Here is a 17,940-nt window from a genome sequence, read left to right as displayed (position 1 = left end):
CTTTCTCCCTGACATCTACTCTGGAACTTTTTTCTCCACTTTGAATGACACTACCTTTGAAGAATTAATGAGCAAAGAACAAAGCTGACTACTTCTTAAATAATATAATCATTTCAGAAATTAGAAAAAGCTGTATCATGTTAGATACATTGTAATTATTTTTTCCAGGAGCTGATAAGGGGTTCCTCCAGAAATCAACATTTTAAAAACTTCAGCTCTATAACTGATTTTAAAAGTGATACAATTTGCAGGGGTCTGGGATCCTGACACAGAAATTTTCCATGTAATTACTTAACTAAACAATGCAGAACTCAAATCCAGGATTTTGACCTCATCATTAAAATCTAAAATATACTCTCCCAGTCTTTGAGTCGCTTTGGTAAAATTCAAAATATACAAAGTCTTAGTCTATTAGATATTTGTTCAAACTTTATCTGAAAGAACAAACATTAATCTGAGATTCAAATGAAAATCTGTTATTTTTTAAAAGATCATAATATCTATATATCCCTTAGATTAATTTAAAAAGCTGAGATACTGTAACTAGATTTGAGTTCTTAAGAGAGAAATGCTCTACTAAATTACAACTTGCTAAGATACTGACCTGCATTCAAAGCCAAATTTAATGAAAGTTCTTTAGTGAAAAATTAAGTACATAAATAAAAATGGCTCACATCTCTACTGCAAATTTAAAGAAAGGAATCTAGGCAATATGCAAAAACACTAAAAATATATGCAGTTTACTGTAATATCTTGTCATATGGAAGGGGGGCAGGACAAGAATGCTTAGCCTATAAAAGTAATACAATTGTATTTATGCTTTAAATTGTTAAAAAAAAAACTCAAGTATGAATATCGCTCTTTATATAAATACAACTATGCTTTTCTAATATTTACATAATAAAAATTATAGCATATCTGAGCTACCAATGGTTTGGTTTTCCTGACTACAGAGGTAAGACAGAGTTGGAAGCACACTGACTTCAAAAATTAAAGGGTAAAAAATCCAAAGTCAAATTCCATTTCTAGTCTAGTGTTCCAATAGTCATTAAGAGAGAGGAATCAGGAGTCAGATTTCAAGATGCCAAGATCTGAAGTCTATAATTCATTTTATTTTTATATAAAAGATGAAACTAAGTTAACATCAGCTATTCAGACTACAAAATTTAAGTCTTGATGTAAGCTGACTTCTTACTTTTAAGGTGAACTTCCAATCCTTTCCATTCACAAATAGGACTTGATTTATTAAGTTTCTTGCTTTGTATCTCCCGAGTTGATCAAAGCACACTTTCTTAGTACAATCTGTATTGTTCCAAGTGTTTTATAAACATCTCTTGTGAGAGTTTACAGGAGTGATCTGAAATCATATCCAAGGTTTCATCCCATGAGTCAGTTATTCTTAAAAAGGAAATAGAATCTCTGTCTTTATCACCTTTATTTTCCTATCTATCACAAGTCTAATTATAATCTGTAACAAAATTTTAAAAACATCATTGGCAGGATTGTCAGCAGATAATTACTGGCATTAAAAACTAAACAGGACAAAAAAGGAAAGAAAAAGCACAATTTCATTACCTGGACATAAAAATCACAGGTCTAGACAATATCCAAACTTTTATAAAGGTCCCTTCCCTAGTAACTTTCAAGAGTTGTCAACCATCTAGCCCTACACAGGTAACTAACTCCTAAATCTGTTTCCTACCCTTACCTGAGATCCAATCAATCAATCCAACTGCCTACCGCACATGGTCACCTGCATTTATTCATTCGTACATAGATATATACTGTATACCCACTATGTGCCAAGTTCAGTATGCTGGGCTCTGGAGAGTCGCAGCAAAAAAAAAACCAGTCCCTGTCCTCTCAGGGCTTCTAATAGTGAAGGAAACCAAGTCAACCAAATAATCACAAAACTATGTAACACAGCCACAATTTCTGAGTAGTGTGGTACTAAGCTGATCTAAACTTTACTCACTGTACTTGGCTTGCATACCCCTGAACCTTTTCACAGGACAGAAGCGGTGCCATCATAGGTTACCAAAGCCACTAACTTGGGAGACATTCTTTTTTTCTTTTTTTTGAGACGAAGTCTCGCTCTGTGGCCTAGGCTGGAGTGCAGTGGTGTGATCTCAGCTCACTGCAACCTCCGCCTCCCGGGTTCAAGCAATTCTCCTGCCTCAGCCTCCTGCGTAGTTGGGATTACAAGCAGGCGCCACCATGCCCAGCTAATTTTTGTATTTTTAGTAGAGCCAGGGTTTCACTATGTTGGTTAGGCTGGTCTCGAACTCCTGACCTCAAGTGATCTGCCCACCTTGGCCTCCCAAAGTGCTGGGATTACAGGTGTGAGCCACCACGTCCGGCCTTGGGAGGCATTCTTGACCTTTCCCTTATTCTCAGATTGTTTCAATCTCTGGGTCCAACCCATATGTTTAGAGTGGATGTGCACAGATGGCTCTGCCAGAATAATCCTTCTCCACTTCTTCTAGGAACTCTCAGTGTGATGGTGATAGAGAGCTTCCAACAAAGACCCCAGTGACTGGCCAGGGGGGCACAAACTCCCAAGGCCAAGACTGCCCCTGGGATTTTAAAACCAAAGCTGGGAGGGAAAAGCTATTTCCTTCCTCGTGGTTGGTGATGTGAAGATGGCTCCTGCCCTGTGATAACATACCACTTCTAATCTCTGAGGCCCCTGAAATTGTGCTGGTTTCTGCAACATTTCATTCCTTTTGCAACCTTCTCCAGGAATCTTCCAATTCGCTCCCCTTTTAACTCAAGATAGTTTGAGTGAGGTTTCTGTTAACTTGCAGTCAAGAGCCCTGACTAGTACCTCCTAAACATTTCCAGCCTCTGTCTTCTACAACTCTACCACCAGTGCCCTAGTTCACATCCTTATCAACTGTCACCTGGACTCGTGTGACAGTCTAATGGGTTGCCTGTCTCTAGACCTGCCCCTCGCATCCAGCGTTCATAGTATAGTAACTAGAGTGACCCTATCACCTCCCCGCTGCTGGACTCTTCAACGGCTCCCCATCACTAAGGGCAAAATCTTAAATTCCTTAATGGGACACATCCAACTGTCTACAATCAATCTTCCTCTCCAACCAAGCAACTGTCACTCCTTGCCTTGTATTTTATACTATGACTATACAGAAAACTACACACACACACACACACACACACACCATGCTGAACTGATTTTGAAAACCTGAAAAAATTAAAGTGGTTTTCTTTGGGCTCACTTTTAGGCATCAGAGTCATCACACCTCTGTCTACATTTTATTATATCAATAATCCTAGATATGGCTGTTGTGAGATATCTGGACTTGGTGTACATAGCAGGAAATAACCAGAAGACAGACTAATAGACTGTAACAAAAAGTTCTGATCACCCACCCATCTTTGCAGACTGAGCACCAGCACCAACTCTTCTATAAAGCATTCTCACCTGAAAGAGGAGACTGCTCCCTTCCCCATCCTGGCACCACCATGGTCCTCTGTGGAAGCTTCCAGCATGGCAACGTGCATTCCTGTTTCTAAAGATAGGGCCACGTTCCACTCACCTCTGAATCCCCAAGCCCCGCAAAGTGCTCAGTATGTATTAGACACATAAATGTTCATGGGATGATGCGTGCATTTTGAATGACGCAGAACAATGAAAGACATCTTTCTGATTTAAAAAACAAAAAAGCACACTGGGTGTAAGGTTAGGAAATTTGGTTTTCTCACACTGAATGAGCTGAGAATATCTGAAACACAGACGTTTAATACCTCTTACTCATTGTATAGTTAATAAACTATTTAATTTTGTACAAATTTTTAAAATGGGAGATGTCTAGAAATAAGGTGTAATTTTTTAACTTAAAGAAAATTTCTGACAGAGAGAATGGCACAAGCAACCAAAACAAATTGGAAAATTGGACTTCATAAAAATTAAAACACTACTTGCTTCAGAGAACAACATGAAGAAAGTGAAAAGACAATCACAGAATGGGAGAAAAGATCTTACAATTCATATATCTGATAAGGGTGGGAGTGTTGGGGTGTATGTGTGTGTATACAAAATATATAAAGAACTATCAGCACTCTATAAAAAGAGTGCATTTAAAAAATGGGCAAATAATTTGAATAGGTGTTTCTCTAACAAAGATATACAAGTGGCCAAAAAGCACATGAAAAGATGTTCAATACCATTAGTGATCAGGGAAATGCAAATCAAAATCATGAGACACCACTTTACATCCATTAGGATGGCTACTATGAAAACCACAATCATGGAAAAGCGTTGGCAAGGATGTGAAGAAATTGGAACCCTCAAATGTTGCTGAGAACGAAAAAGGTGCACCTTCACACAAAAGCGGGTGCACTTTGGAAAACAGTTGGGCAGTTCCTCAAAAAGTTAAATACAGAGTTACCATATAACCCAGCAATTCCACTCCTAGGTATATACCCAAAAGAAATGAAAACCTGTGTCCACTAGAAAATGTATATGCAAATGTTCATAGCAGTATGATCCATAATGACCGAAAAGTGGAAACCACCACAATGTCCATCAACTGATGAAGAAATAAGCAAAATGTAGTATTGTCCATACAATAGAACACTACTCAGCAATAAAAAGGAATGAAGTTCTGATACATGCTGCAACGCAGAAAGAAGCCAGACACAAAAGGTCACATATTTTATGATTCCATTTATATGGCATGTCCAGAATATGTAAATCCACAGATAGAAAGTAGATGAGTGGCTGCTAGAGGCAAGAGAGACAGAGAGGAGAATGGAGAATAGGTATGGGATTTCTTTTTGGGGTGATGAAAGTGTCCTGGAATTAGTCAGAAGCGATGGGTGTACAACTCTGTGAGTATACTAAAAATCACTGAGTTCTACACTTTAAAGGGTAAACTTTATAGTATATGAATTATATCTCAATACAGCTGTTATTATTTAAAATGGTCAAAGTCATATAGTAACACCTCTGTGCAGAGGCCTGTTGAATCACTCTGCTTGCTACAGGATAACCTGTTGTAAAAACACACAATCTGTTCAAATGAGGAAATAGTTTATTTTCCTACCAATAAATCCCTACAGTGACCAACCATAAAACCAAATCCAAAATAAAAAAGAGGAAAGAGGCCGGGCGCGGTGGCTCAAGCCTGTAATCCCAGCACTTTGGGAGGCCGAGACGGGCGGATCACGAGGCCAGGAGATCGAGACTATCCTGGCTAACACAGTGAAACCCCGTCTCTACTAAAAAAAAAAAATACAAAAAACTAGCCGGGCGAGGTGGCGGGCGCCTATAGTCCCAGCTACTCGGGAGGCTGAGGCAGGAGAATGACGTAAACCCGGGAGGCGGAGCTTGCAGTGAGCTGAGATCCGGCCACTGTACTCCAGCCCGGGCGACAGAGTAAGACTCCGTCTCAAAAAAAAAAAAAAAAAAAAAAAAAGAGGAAAGAACAAAAAAGCATGCAATCTGCAATTTGCAATTTGCTGGCAGGTACAGAATGGAATTAACCAAAGACGGCACAAAGAAAAATGTTTATCAGAACTGCTTACTTCTCTTTGATTATACAGATTTAACAAGTCAAAGTCCTTTCTACTCATGAAAAAATGTGCCAGCTTCTTTATTAGCACAGAGCAAGGAAAAACAAGCATTCTCTCCTATAACCAAATTAACATCCCGCAGAAGGTCTGTTTGTACTTGGCAGTCATGAACCTTTCATCTCAGAGCACTGCTAAATTAAACAAGTCTCTGCTGTATTGAACATGATGAGCCAGACACCCTGGCAGGCTCCTCAGCTTCATGAGTTGATGTTGAAGAGCGTTAGAAATAAAGAGGATGGTGAAAATGATGGTGGGGGTGCTCATAAAGTAGCATTATCTTCATTCTGTTCAGCATTTCCATGGTCTACAATGGCAACATTCTAACAACTTTCAAGATTCTAACACCACCTCTCCCTGTCCTAGGGAAGAAAAGCATGGATTTTAGAGCCAGAGATCTGTACTCAAGTCACAGTTTTGTTTTGTTTTGAACCTACAAGCTGCATGCCCAAGTCCTGATTTCACAATCTCATTGAGTCCTTCTACTCTTTAAAACTGGGGTAATTAAATCTATCCTCACAGAACTGTTGTGAAAACAAAATGAGGTAATGCACACAAAAGACATCGCACAAGGCTCAATGTACATCCCCACCATAAAATTCCTCACTGCTCTTAACTCTTCAAAGAACATGCTCATTTTAGAGTTTATATCACACTATAAGTCATAGCCACCTTCTTCTACCCAAGGACATCTAATCAATCAAAAGATCCTATGAAGATTTTGTATTACATAAATTATTCCCCTCCATCCATCTCCACCTCACATAGACTTGAAGGTAACAAAGCCATGAATAAAGTCTTTCAAATGTATTAAATCAGGGCATGGCACAAAGCATTCATTCACCTAAGAGGTATTTAAAAGCACTGAACTGAGAGACACACCAGGAGAAACACTTACTATTAGAGGAAAATGCATATTTTGCAGTGCAATAATTGGCAACCTTTCCATAAAGATTGATGCAATCTGATTGTAATTCCCAAGTGTCAGTAATCAGTTCTTAAGGTAAAAGAAAAAGGAAGTGGGATGGTTTCAAGTACTCCAGAAAAGATGTAGGAGGATATCCTTTCACACTGACAGCAATTAATGTTTGAGTGATAGCTGCTAGAACAATCAGACTGAAGAACTTTGTTACATTAGAACAGACTGAAATATATTTAAAATAAAACTTACTGGGTTTAACATACACAAACACGTAATCTTCACCTTGAACTAGGTGTCCTCTCTGAGCAAACTGAAGAAGGAAAAGCTTGCACTTCTAGTATTTCCCATTGCCTAGCTATGATAAGGAAGGAACTGATGGTTTTCAGCCATATTCCCACGTTGGACATCTATTTAAAGAGAGTAGCCTAGACTCTGCAGCAATACAGTCAGACTCCCTCTCCTCAACTCAAGATAAATTTCCAGCGTGCCACAACACTAAGCAAAGTGCCCAGAGGTAGGAAGGAAAGAAATTTCTCAAGGGGAATAGGACATTCAGAGGTTAAGTACATATCCTTAACCTAGAGAGTTTCACTGACTATTGAGCTCATCATGGAACTTACCGCCCAAAGCTACTGTTCTCTCCTCCCCTTCCCAAACTCTACTCTTAAGACTTCGAGTTGAGAATACTCTTGGGAGAGACCAATTCAGCTGCAGATACTACAGAAGTAAGCCCTGAGTGTTGGCTTTGCTAGGGATCTATTCTCTGTACTGCATACAAGCACTTCAATTTTTTTCCCCAGGGTTAGAGTTTAATATAACTCCATCTGAATATTCTACTGCTACAAATTCTGTATATGAAGACAAAATTTTTCTCCTCTGCCCAACTTTCCAATCAAATGACTACTTCCCCTGCCAGACTAAACTTTAAGCTTTGTGCCTAAAATAGGAAGAAACTGTTGCAAATGCACAAAATCTAAGTCATTAAAGATGCTGAAAAAGTCTTCAAACTTTCTGTTTAAGTACAATGTAAAAATTATTACAAATGCAGCTAAGAGGAGAAATAAATAATAAAGCCTTAATTTTCATTAAGACTTCTGTTTACTGTAGTAATTCCTCACTTTCCAGAGTATTTTTAGAATCAGGGCTTTAAAGCATGCAGTTAAATAAAGTCATCAGTAAAATGATAACTACATATAAGCAAATTCCTACAGTGCCACATAAAAAAGATTGAAGAAACCAGAAATTTGGTTATTTTAGAAAACAAATACAAGATTATACCGTTAGCCACAAGAAGATATTAGAGTTTTAAAGCCTAGAAAAACTTCATTAATTTAGTCCCTACTATTGAATACTCAATTATTTCAAGTCTGCCTACATTTAACTCTGGATTATTTATTAAGAAAGGGGATGCTAAGCAAATTAAAGTGCAAATAAAAATTGCTAGAGGATTATTTAGTCAATTTAAGATGTTATACATGGAAATAACTGCTGCTCAAATACTGATTAAAACTAGCTCATGAACTCTCTGGAATCCCATATTCCAACAGAAACAAAGTGTATGAAAAGAGAGGCAAAAACCCTGCTTGAATCTATTAATTATTCCAACTCCTCTGTTTAGTTTGGCTGTGAAAAATTGGTTAGGAGTCAGAAAGGCTTAAAAGAGAGGATACTGGACAAAGATTTATTATCCATTCTTCTCAAAGGCTGGCAATCAACTTCTCTGCTTCCATTTTTAATGAAATGCTGAGCCACAATTAAAATATAGCTCAATGTATCTCCATTATAATTAAAAATACATTTTGGGACATTCATTTTAGCCTTGTCTTCAAACAACATAACTATGAAAAACTTTCCCATGTGTATACTACGAAACATAAATATGATTATTTAACAAGATCTAGTATCCTACTTAGTTTAGATACTTACTTTTCCCTTGACAACAACAAAAACACACAAACAAAAAAGCAGAGTCGGAAAATAAACGGGATACAGGCCAATTCAACATTTCAAACAAAATGTCACAAAATGTTATGGTAGCAAGTATCACTGTAATTGTCTATGTTTAGATTTAGGTACATATAAAAATCACAGATGCTAGTTTTCTTATCCAAATTAAAATTTAAGGCACTTCTCATTTCCATCCTAATTCTAACAATGACAATATTTACCAACCATTAATTCCTTCAAGCACAATGTGGGTGTTTGCCGTGTGCATGCCAGGTATTATATTAGGTGCTAGATGTAAACCGGTGACTAAAATACCAGTTGTACTACCTGGTCCCTGATTTGGTGGTATATGGTCAACAATGTTAACTTGGAATGAAAAGAAAAGCATCAACATTAAAGGCAATCTATATTATTAAAAGCTGTATTTTCCTTTTTTTTTTTTTTTTTTTTTTTTTGAGATAGACTTTCGCTCTTATTGCCCAGGCTAGAGTGCAGTGGCGCGATCTCGGCTCACTGCAACCTCTGCTCCCCGGGTTCAAGTGATTCTCCTGCCTCAGCCTCCCAAGTAGCTGGATTACAGGCGCCTGCCACCACGCCGGGCTAATTTTTTGTGTTTTTAGTAAAGACGGGATTCCACCATGTTGGCCAGGCTGGTCTCGAACTCCTGACTTCAGGTGATCCACTCATCTCGGCCTCCCAAAGTGCTGGGATTACAGGCGTGAGCCACCACTCCTGGCCTGAAGATGTATTTTCTATCTGAAGAAAAAAAGGTGACTTTTAATTGGCTTTTTTTTAAGAGATGAGATCTTGCTATATTGTCCAGGCTGGTCTCCAACTCCGGGCTCAAATAATCATCTCACCTCACCCTCCTGAGCAACTGGGATTATAAGTATTTGCCACCATGCCTTGTTAATTTTTTCTTATTTTAATTTAAACTTTTTTTTGGTAAAGACAGGGTCTCACCATATTGCCTACGCTGGCTCTCTGATTTTCTTGTTTGAAATAGCTCCTGATAGTTAATTGGCTTTTTACTAAGTTAAAGAACAAACCATAGGTCAATGACAAAGTTGGTATATGTTTCATATGAAACCTTCCTCAAGTAAATTTTACTTGATTAAAATAAAATCTAAGGCAAATATAAAATTCAAGATCACACTCATATCAGAAACTGTTAAAATCATTTAGACAGAAGAGATTCAACATCAGTAAACATAGGTTTACATATGAATGCATATTCACATAATCCACATAACTCAATAATATCATCACCCAAGTTTGTAAGTCATATTCTACATGCTATTCCACAATTGATATCTATGTTTGAGGCATGTTAAGAAAGTAATCTTTAAAGCTTCTTTCTTTATCTTTTTAATTTTTTTCAAGACAGGGTCTCGCTCTATCGCCCAGGCTGGAGTGCAGTGGCATGTTCTTGGCTCACTGCAACCTCCACGTCCTAGCCTCAAGTGATCCTCCTGCCTCAGTCTCCTGAACAGCTGGGATAACAGGCGTGAGCCACCATGCCCAGCTAATTTTGCATTTTTTGCAGAGATGGGATTTCACTATGTTATTGTGCAGGCCAGTCTTGAACTCCTGAGCTCAAGCGGTCCACCTGCCTTGGCCTCCCAAAGTGCTGAGATTACACGTGTTAGATAACATGCCTAGACTTAAAGCTTCTTGAAACTGCACTACAAGTGAGTAAAAAACAAAGGGAGAGTTCGCCATGGAGGAAAACTTTCAGTATTGGAAACAGTAACAGTCAGTTGACCTATAGTTTAAAAATATTTATAATGAGTTAATGAAGGCAACAGATGAAAAACAAAGAATTCAACATACTTCAACACTCTTATCATATTTAAAGTCCAAGAGCATTTCATCTATGCATGAGAACCACAGGTATCTTCTCAATAAGAAAATTCTTCACGTTAGTAAGAATATCAAATTGGAGGTCTTTGAAAACCTAAAAGGTATATTCCAATTAGAAACCTTGTTGTCTCAAAAAAATACTGTTTTTGTCTCCTACTGGATTGCCAAAGATTAAAAAGATTAACAGGTTACATACAAAAGAAGGCGGTGTAAGATGGTGGAACAAGACTCTCCAGTATTCGTCCCAGGGCAGAAACATCAATTTGAACAACTATCCATCCCGGAAAACACCTTCACAAGAGCTAAGAAAAACAGGTGAGAGATTACAGTACCTGGTTATAGCACAAAAATTAAAAAAGACACACTGAAGGTGGTAGGAAGGATAGCTTTACATTATCCACGTCACCCACCCCCCCAACCCTAGGCAGCATAGCGTGGAGACAGATACCATCAGATGGGGGAAAGAGAGGTAAGTAAGCATAGGACTGTGTCTTGAATTCTAACACCAGGCCCAACACAGTAAAACCCAGTACCCAGAAGAGCTCCATGGCCCCTGACTCTAGGCCAATACCCGGGGACTGTGCCTTCAGACCTGTCCTGGATCCAGGTGGAAACCTGTATCCCCTATGAGGCAGACTCCATTTCCAGTCCACATTACTGCCAGCCAACTACAGCAGGGTTGGGCTTCTGATACCCTCAGTGGCTTCAGGATTCAGGCATCCAATTAAGAAAGGAAGAAGTAAAATTGTTCCTGTTTGCAGATGACATGACCTTATATATAGACAACCCTAAAGTCTCCACCAAAAAAAAAACTGTTGTAACTAATAAATGAATTTAGTAAATTTGCAGGATATAAAAATCAACATACAAAAATCAGTAATACTTCTATATACTAACAATGAACCATATGAAAAAAAAATCAAGAAAATAATCCTATTTACAACAGTTACCAAAAAATAAAATACTTAGGAATAAATTGAACCAAGGAGGTAAAAGATTTCTACACCAAAAACTAAAACATCAGTAAAAGAAAATGAAGACACAAATAAATGGAAAGACATCCCATGCTCATGGATCAAAAGAATATTTTTAAAATGCCCATGCTACCCAAAGTGCACTACTGATTAAGTGCAATCCTTATCAAAACACCAATAACATTCTTCACAGAAAGAGAAAAAAATCCTGAAGTTTGTATGGAACTACCAAAGATATGAACAGCCAAAGCAATCTTGTCATTTTATTTATTTTATTTATATATTATTATTATTTTATTGAGACAGTCTCATTCTGTTGCCCAGGCTGGAGTACAGTGGTACAATCGTGTAGCTCACTGCAACCTCAAACTCCTGGCTCAAGCAATCTTTCCACCTTAGCCTCATAAGTAACTGGAACTACAGGTACAAATGACCACACCTGGCTAATTTTTATTTTTTGCAGAAACAGGGTCTCACTTTGTTGCCCCACCTGGTCTTGAACTTCTGGTTTTCAAACTATCCTCCTGCTGTGGCTTCCCAAAGTGCTGGGATTTGAGCCACTGCACCCAGCCACAATCTTGAATAAAATAAAAAAGTTGGAGGTATCACACTACCTGATTTCAAATTGTACTATGAAGTTACAGTAACCAAACAGCATGGTACGAGCTCAAAATACAGACACAGACAAATGGAACAGAATAAAGAACCCAGAAATAAATTTATGCACTTACAGTCAACTGATTTTTGACAAAGGTGCCAAGAATAAACAATGGGGAAAGGACAGTCTCTTCCAAATGGTGTTGGCAAAACTGGATACCCACATGCAGGAGAATGAAATTAGATCCTTATCTCACATCATATACAAAAATCAACTCAAAATGTATTAAAGACTTAAATGTAAGATGTGAAATCATAAAGCTCCTAGGAGAAAACATAGAGGAAAAGTTCCATGACATTGGTCTGGACAATGATTTTTAGATATGAACCCCAAAACACAGGCAACAAAAGCACAAATCGACAAATGGGATTATACCAAATTAATAAACTTCCACACAGCAAAGAAAGCAAGCAACAGTGAAGAAACTTCCTAAAGAATGGGAGAAAATATCTGCAAACTACACATCTGGTAAGGGGTTAACATCCAAAATATGTAAGAAACTTAACTCAATAGCAAGAAAAAAATCCAATTAAAAAATGGACAAGGGTGGTGGCTCACACCTATAATCCCAGCACTTTGGGAAGCCGAGGCGGGTGGACTGCTTGGGCCCAGGAGTCTGAGACCAGCCTGGGCAACACGGCGAGACACTGTCTCTACAAAAATACAAAAAATTTGGCAGAGTGTGGTGGCATGTGCCTGTGGTCCCAGCTACTTGGGAGGCTGAGGTGGGAGGACCACTTGAGCCTGGAAGGTCAAGGTTGCAGTGAGCCGTGATTGCACCACTGCACTCTAGCCTGGATAGACATTTCTCAAAAGAAGCATACAAATGGCCAGGTGTGGTGGCTCATGCATGAATCCCAGCACTTTGGGAGGCTGAGGAGGGTGGATCATCAGAGGTCAGGAGTTCAAGATGAACCTGGTCAACATGGTGAAACCCCGTCTCTACTAAAAACACAAAAGTTAGTCGGGCATGGTGGTGGATGCCTGTAATCCCAGCTACTTGCAAGGCTGAGACAGGAGAATTGCTTGAATCCGGGAAGCGGAGGTTGCAGTGAGCCAAGATTGCAGCACTGCATTCCAGCCTGCGTGAGAAGAGTGAAACTCCATCTCAAAAAAAAAAAAGAAAAAAAAAAGAAAAAAAAAGCAGCATACGAATAGCCAGCAAATACATGAAAGTGTTAAACAGCACTAGTAAATCCAAGTTAAAGCCACAATGAGATACCTCCTCCTGTCGGACTGGCTACTAAGATAAAAGGTTACTGGCTAAGATAAAAGGTTACTATAACTTCACAGTACAATTTGAAATCAGGTAGTGTGATACCTCCAACTTTCTTATTTTATTCAAGATTGTGGCTGGGTGCAGTGGCTCAAATCCCAGCACTTTGGAAAGCCAAGGCAGGAGGATGTTTGAAAACCAGAAGTTCGAGACCAGGCGGGTCAACAAAGTAAGACCCTGTTTCTGCACATTCGACTCCTGTCGGAATGGCTACTATCAAAAAGATAAAAGGTAACAAACGCTGGCAAAAATGTAGAGACAAAGAAACCCTTGAACACCGTTAGGAGGAATGTAAATTATTGCCATTATGGAAAACAGTGTGAGAGTTTCTCAAATAAATTAAAAATGGAACTACCATATGATACAGCAATCCCACTATTGGGTATTTATGCAAAGGAAATGAAATCAGTATGTCAAAGAGATAATCTGCACTCTCATGTTTATTGCAGCACTATTCACAATAGCTAAGATATGGAAGCAACCTAGGTGTCCATCAGCAGATGAATGGATGAAGAAAATGTGGCATATATACACAATGGAGTACTTAATTCAACTATAAAAAAGGAAATCCTGTCATTTGTGACAACATGGATGAACCTGGAGAACATTACCTTAAGTGAAATAAGCCTGATACAGAAAGACAAATACTACATGTTCTTACTCATACAAGGAATCTGAAAAAGTTGATCTTATAGAAGGAGAGAGTAGAATGATGGTTACCAGAGGTGTTAGAAGGTCGGGGGCGTGTGGTGGTGATGGTGTGGAGATGTTAGTCAAAGAATACAAAATTCCAGTTAGGAGGAATAATTTAAAGTGATCTATTGTACAGCACAGTGACTACTGTTAATTATGATATATTGTATTCTTCCAAAAATAGAGTAAATACAAAGACAGTAAACGTTCAGCGTTCTCACCACAAAAATGGTAACCATGTGAGGTAATGCATAATTTAATTAGCTAGATTGAAACATTCCATGACGTACACATACTTCAAAACATGTTGTACACAATACATATATACAATTTTACTTGTCTATTTAAAATAAACAAATAAATTTGGAAAAAAGTTACATACACATAAACATTAACAAAACTCTGTGTGGGCAAGCGTATGGAAAGCAGGACTCTTGTGGATTCTGAGTGGGGTTAGAAACTGGTAGTCTCTTTGGAGGACAGGTTAGCCATGTCTCAACATTTTATATGTGTATTATCTCTGAACAAGCAGTTACACGTCTAAGAAAAGAAATGAACAAGTATACAATGATATAAGCAGAGGGTCAATCAATACATCTTTATCTACAACAAGGGAAAATTAGAAACGATCTAAAAGGTCATCAAAGGCATAAAGTATGGTGCCTCTAAAAGATGGAACATTAGGCAACCAGTAAAATCATCATGTATGATTATGCGTATCTTTTCCAATTCCTGCAGAGAGATGTACAAAACATATTTTTGCATTAAAAAAGGCTACTATATACAGGTAAACCAATTTATTTAAAATTTTGTATACAAATTCTTCTATATCCATAGATAGATTTCTAAAAGTATGTTCACCAAAATATTAATAGCAGTCATTTCTTCGTGGTAGAAGTTGGATGCTAACTTCTATCATTATGTTGTTTTACACTGATAGAAAGTTTTTTCATTATTATAATAAAAAAAACCCAGAATTTTATTTAAGAAAAAGAAGTGTTCCTATCTCACCAAAAGTAGCTTAAAATTCTTTCAACTCCCTATTTTAAGAAAAAAGTATTCACTGAATGTTGTAAAGTATATATAACCACTAAATAGCTATGGGTTTCTACTTGCTATATTTCCTTCTCAGTACCATGCTTTAAAACCATGAGAAAACAGGAATTTAAAGATTAGATTCAAAGAGGTCGAGAACGTCAAATGAACTTATTTGAACAGCCCACATTACTGGCATCTACCTTAAGAACTCTAGGTTCTATGAACTTCACCATTCCTAAAACAAACTCCCTGTTAGACCTCAAGAAAGCAGGCTGTGAGAGGAAGTAAAAAAAATAAATAAATTACAGCTTCTTTGTTAAAAAAATTATTAAAAAACTTACCTCAGTAAGAATATTTAGTTATTTTCCTGTCTTACATTCTCTTTCTTAGCACCTTTATTGTGAACCTGAAAAAAAAAAAAAAAGGCAAAAATTACTTTTTATTGAGCACCTACTGCATGCCAGACATGGTGGTGTCTCCTGGAGAATGTGAAGTCTAAGATAAACTGGAAATAACAAAACAGAAGTTATTAAAATGGAATCGTCAGGAAGGAAAGTAAAAATTTCAAAGTATAACTAAAACTTTTCCTAAATTGTTCAAGAATCTATAAATGACTGTATTCAAAGAATTGTATTCAAGAAACAAGCCTGGAGAACTGCAGCAGGTTAAGAGTTGGAGTGCTAGGCTCAGAGCATCTGCATTAGAATCCCAGTTCTACCACTTTCCACCTGTGTGATCTGGGGTAAGTAACTTCTCCGTGTGCCTGTTTTCCCATATGTGTAACAATAGTACCCAATTCATAGGACTGCTGAGGATTATATGAAATAATCCACATCGGGGACTCTAAAGCAGTTCCTGAAATATATGTTCAATAAATACTATTTTTATTATAATGTTATTATATAATAATAAATCTGCCTCTCACCATCTCCACCACCAGCATTGTTTATGATGACAATAATTATTACTAATTGGCTGAGCAGTGGCATACACCAGTAATCCCCGGGCTTGATGAGGCCAAGGTGGGCAGATTGCTTGAGCCCTGAAGTTTGAGACCAGCCTGGGGCAACACAGTAAGACCGTCTCTCTTTAAAAAAAAAAAAAAAAAAAAAATTTTGCCAGGAGTGGTGGTGCCCCTGTAGTCCCAGTTGCTCAGGAGGCTGAGGTAGGATGATTGCTTGAGCCAAGGAGTTCAAGGCTGCAGTAAGCATAATTGTGCCACTGCCCGTGTCATGTACTCCAGCCTGCATGAGAGAGACTCCGTCTCTAAAAAAAAGGGGAGGGGGTGGGCATGAGCTTTGTACTCCAGGGGTTTACCGTATCCTGGGTGAAATAAGAGCTACCTAGACACATTATATAAAGCAAAAGAAAGATCAAAGTCAATTATTCATTCATTTAACAAACATCTGAATGTCCAATCTTTGCCAGTATTTTGCTGTGTGCAGGGCATTATCTGGTGTGCAGGACGAACACAGTTTCTCTCCTTACAGAGTTTACAGTACATCAAGGCCCAAACTGCATGATGGACAAGCTATATGCAGAGACAGATACTGTTTTTGACTGGGTGGGGGACAATAACAGATCTGAACTGGCAGAATTAGGTAGCACTATATTCTGGGTGGGAGGAATGTGGTTCCAGGAAACACAGGGCCTCTAGGAAACAGAAGCAGCACCATTGTTAGGGTGCATCCAAGAGAGACTAAGGCAGCAAGGCAAGAAGCAGGAGGGGGCCTTGAACACCAGGCTGAGTTTGTTCTCTGTTTTCAGGTACATTAATTGTCCTGCTGAAATTAAACAAGAGCTTAGTTTTAACTTCAATTCTACTGTCTTGTAACTCTTTTTCTCTATGGGTCCTTTCTTTTTTTCTTTTTTGAAAGTGAGAAGGGTAAGAGTGGGAAAAAAACGAGGGAATGGCAACCTCAGCCCATGTTGGTAACAATGGTGGGAGTGGACCAAGGGCACTAATAGATGAGTTTCACACGTTTTCTCTTTTAATCCCTCTAGCATTCTTACAGACATTATTGCTCCTTTTACAGGTTAGGAAACTGAGGCTCAGAGAAGTCAAATAGATTTTAAGTTCATAAACTTAACATGATCTTTATTCTTTAAAAGGTGCTTTCTGGAACTAGACAAAACGATTCTAAAGTTCACATGGAAAAATAAATAAGCAAGAATTGCCAAAAAAAAAAAAGAGCAACAAGGGGAAACTAGTTTTAAAAGACATTAAAACATTTTATAAAACCAATGTAGTACTGGTATATGAATAGAAAGACTAATGTCATACAATAGGAAGTGCAGAGATGTACCCCAGTACATCCAAAAACTCACACTACCATAAACTGGATTCAGAGATGAACACTGAAACAAATGGGTAACGATAACTGGTGGCCACATGGAAAAAGGAAAAGTTAAATTATATATCACTCTGAACACCAGAATAAATCCTAAATGGATCAGAGATCTAAGCGTTAAAATGAAACCATAAAAGCACTAAAAGAAAACATGGGTGAATTCCAGAAGTCGTGGAGGCCTTTGACGTAAAATCCAGATACCGTAAGAGATTAATGTTAAGTACATAAAATGTAAAGAAAGCCATATTTAAGCCTTCTTTATATCAAAATACATGAAAGTCATTTTAAAAAACAAGTAACAAGTTGAGGGAAACTGCAACCTCACAAAGGGCTAATCTCTCTAATTCAAGCATTTATAGAAATTGGTAAGAAAAAGCAATCCAAAAGAAAAACGTGCAAAGGGCATGAACTGATAGCTCACAGAAAAAGGAATACGAATAGCCTTTAAGCACATGCAAAGGTGCTCAGCCCGATTCATAATGACAGCAATGCACATTAAGTTATCATGATAACTACATGGAGTTATCATTTTTCATCTACAAGACTGACACAAATTCAAAGGTTAACCGTCGGAGAGGTTATGGAGAAATAAGGAGTCCCATACATTACTTATGCGAACTCAA

The 17,940-nt window shown here is 38.0% G+C and overlaps 1 protein-coding gene across 11 annotated transcripts in view; it reads right to left on the bottom strand.

Annotated features, from left to right (window-relative positions):
- The window catches only part of MRTFB (myocardin related transcription factor B), a 262,686-nt gene that overhangs the window by 174,687 nt on the left and 70,059 nt on the right, over positions 1-17,940 (bottom strand). For 9 of the 11 annotated variants that reach the window (XM_071084138.1, XM_071084137.1, XM_011717424.2 and 6 more), the window contains one exon: positions 15,308-15,372. The gene's annotated coding sequence lies outside the window, so the exon portion shown is untranslated. Of the gene's footprint in view, positions 1-1,195; positions 5,098-10,523; positions 10,630-15,307; positions 15,373-17,940 lie in introns of those variants that run through there. The other 2 variants (XM_071084141.1, XM_071084142.1) reach the window with 2 other exon arrangements.

This window comes from Macaca nemestrina, chromosome 18 (assembly GCF_043159975.1).
Source record: "Macaca nemestrina isolate mMacNem1 chromosome 18, mMacNem.hap1, whole genome shotgun sequence".
Lineage (NCBI taxonomy): Eukaryota > Metazoa > Chordata > Mammalia > Primates > Cercopithecidae > Macaca > Macaca nemestrina.
The sequence above is the reverse complement of the archived record's forward strand: the minus strand, read 5'-3'. Positions and strand labels throughout refer to the sequence as shown.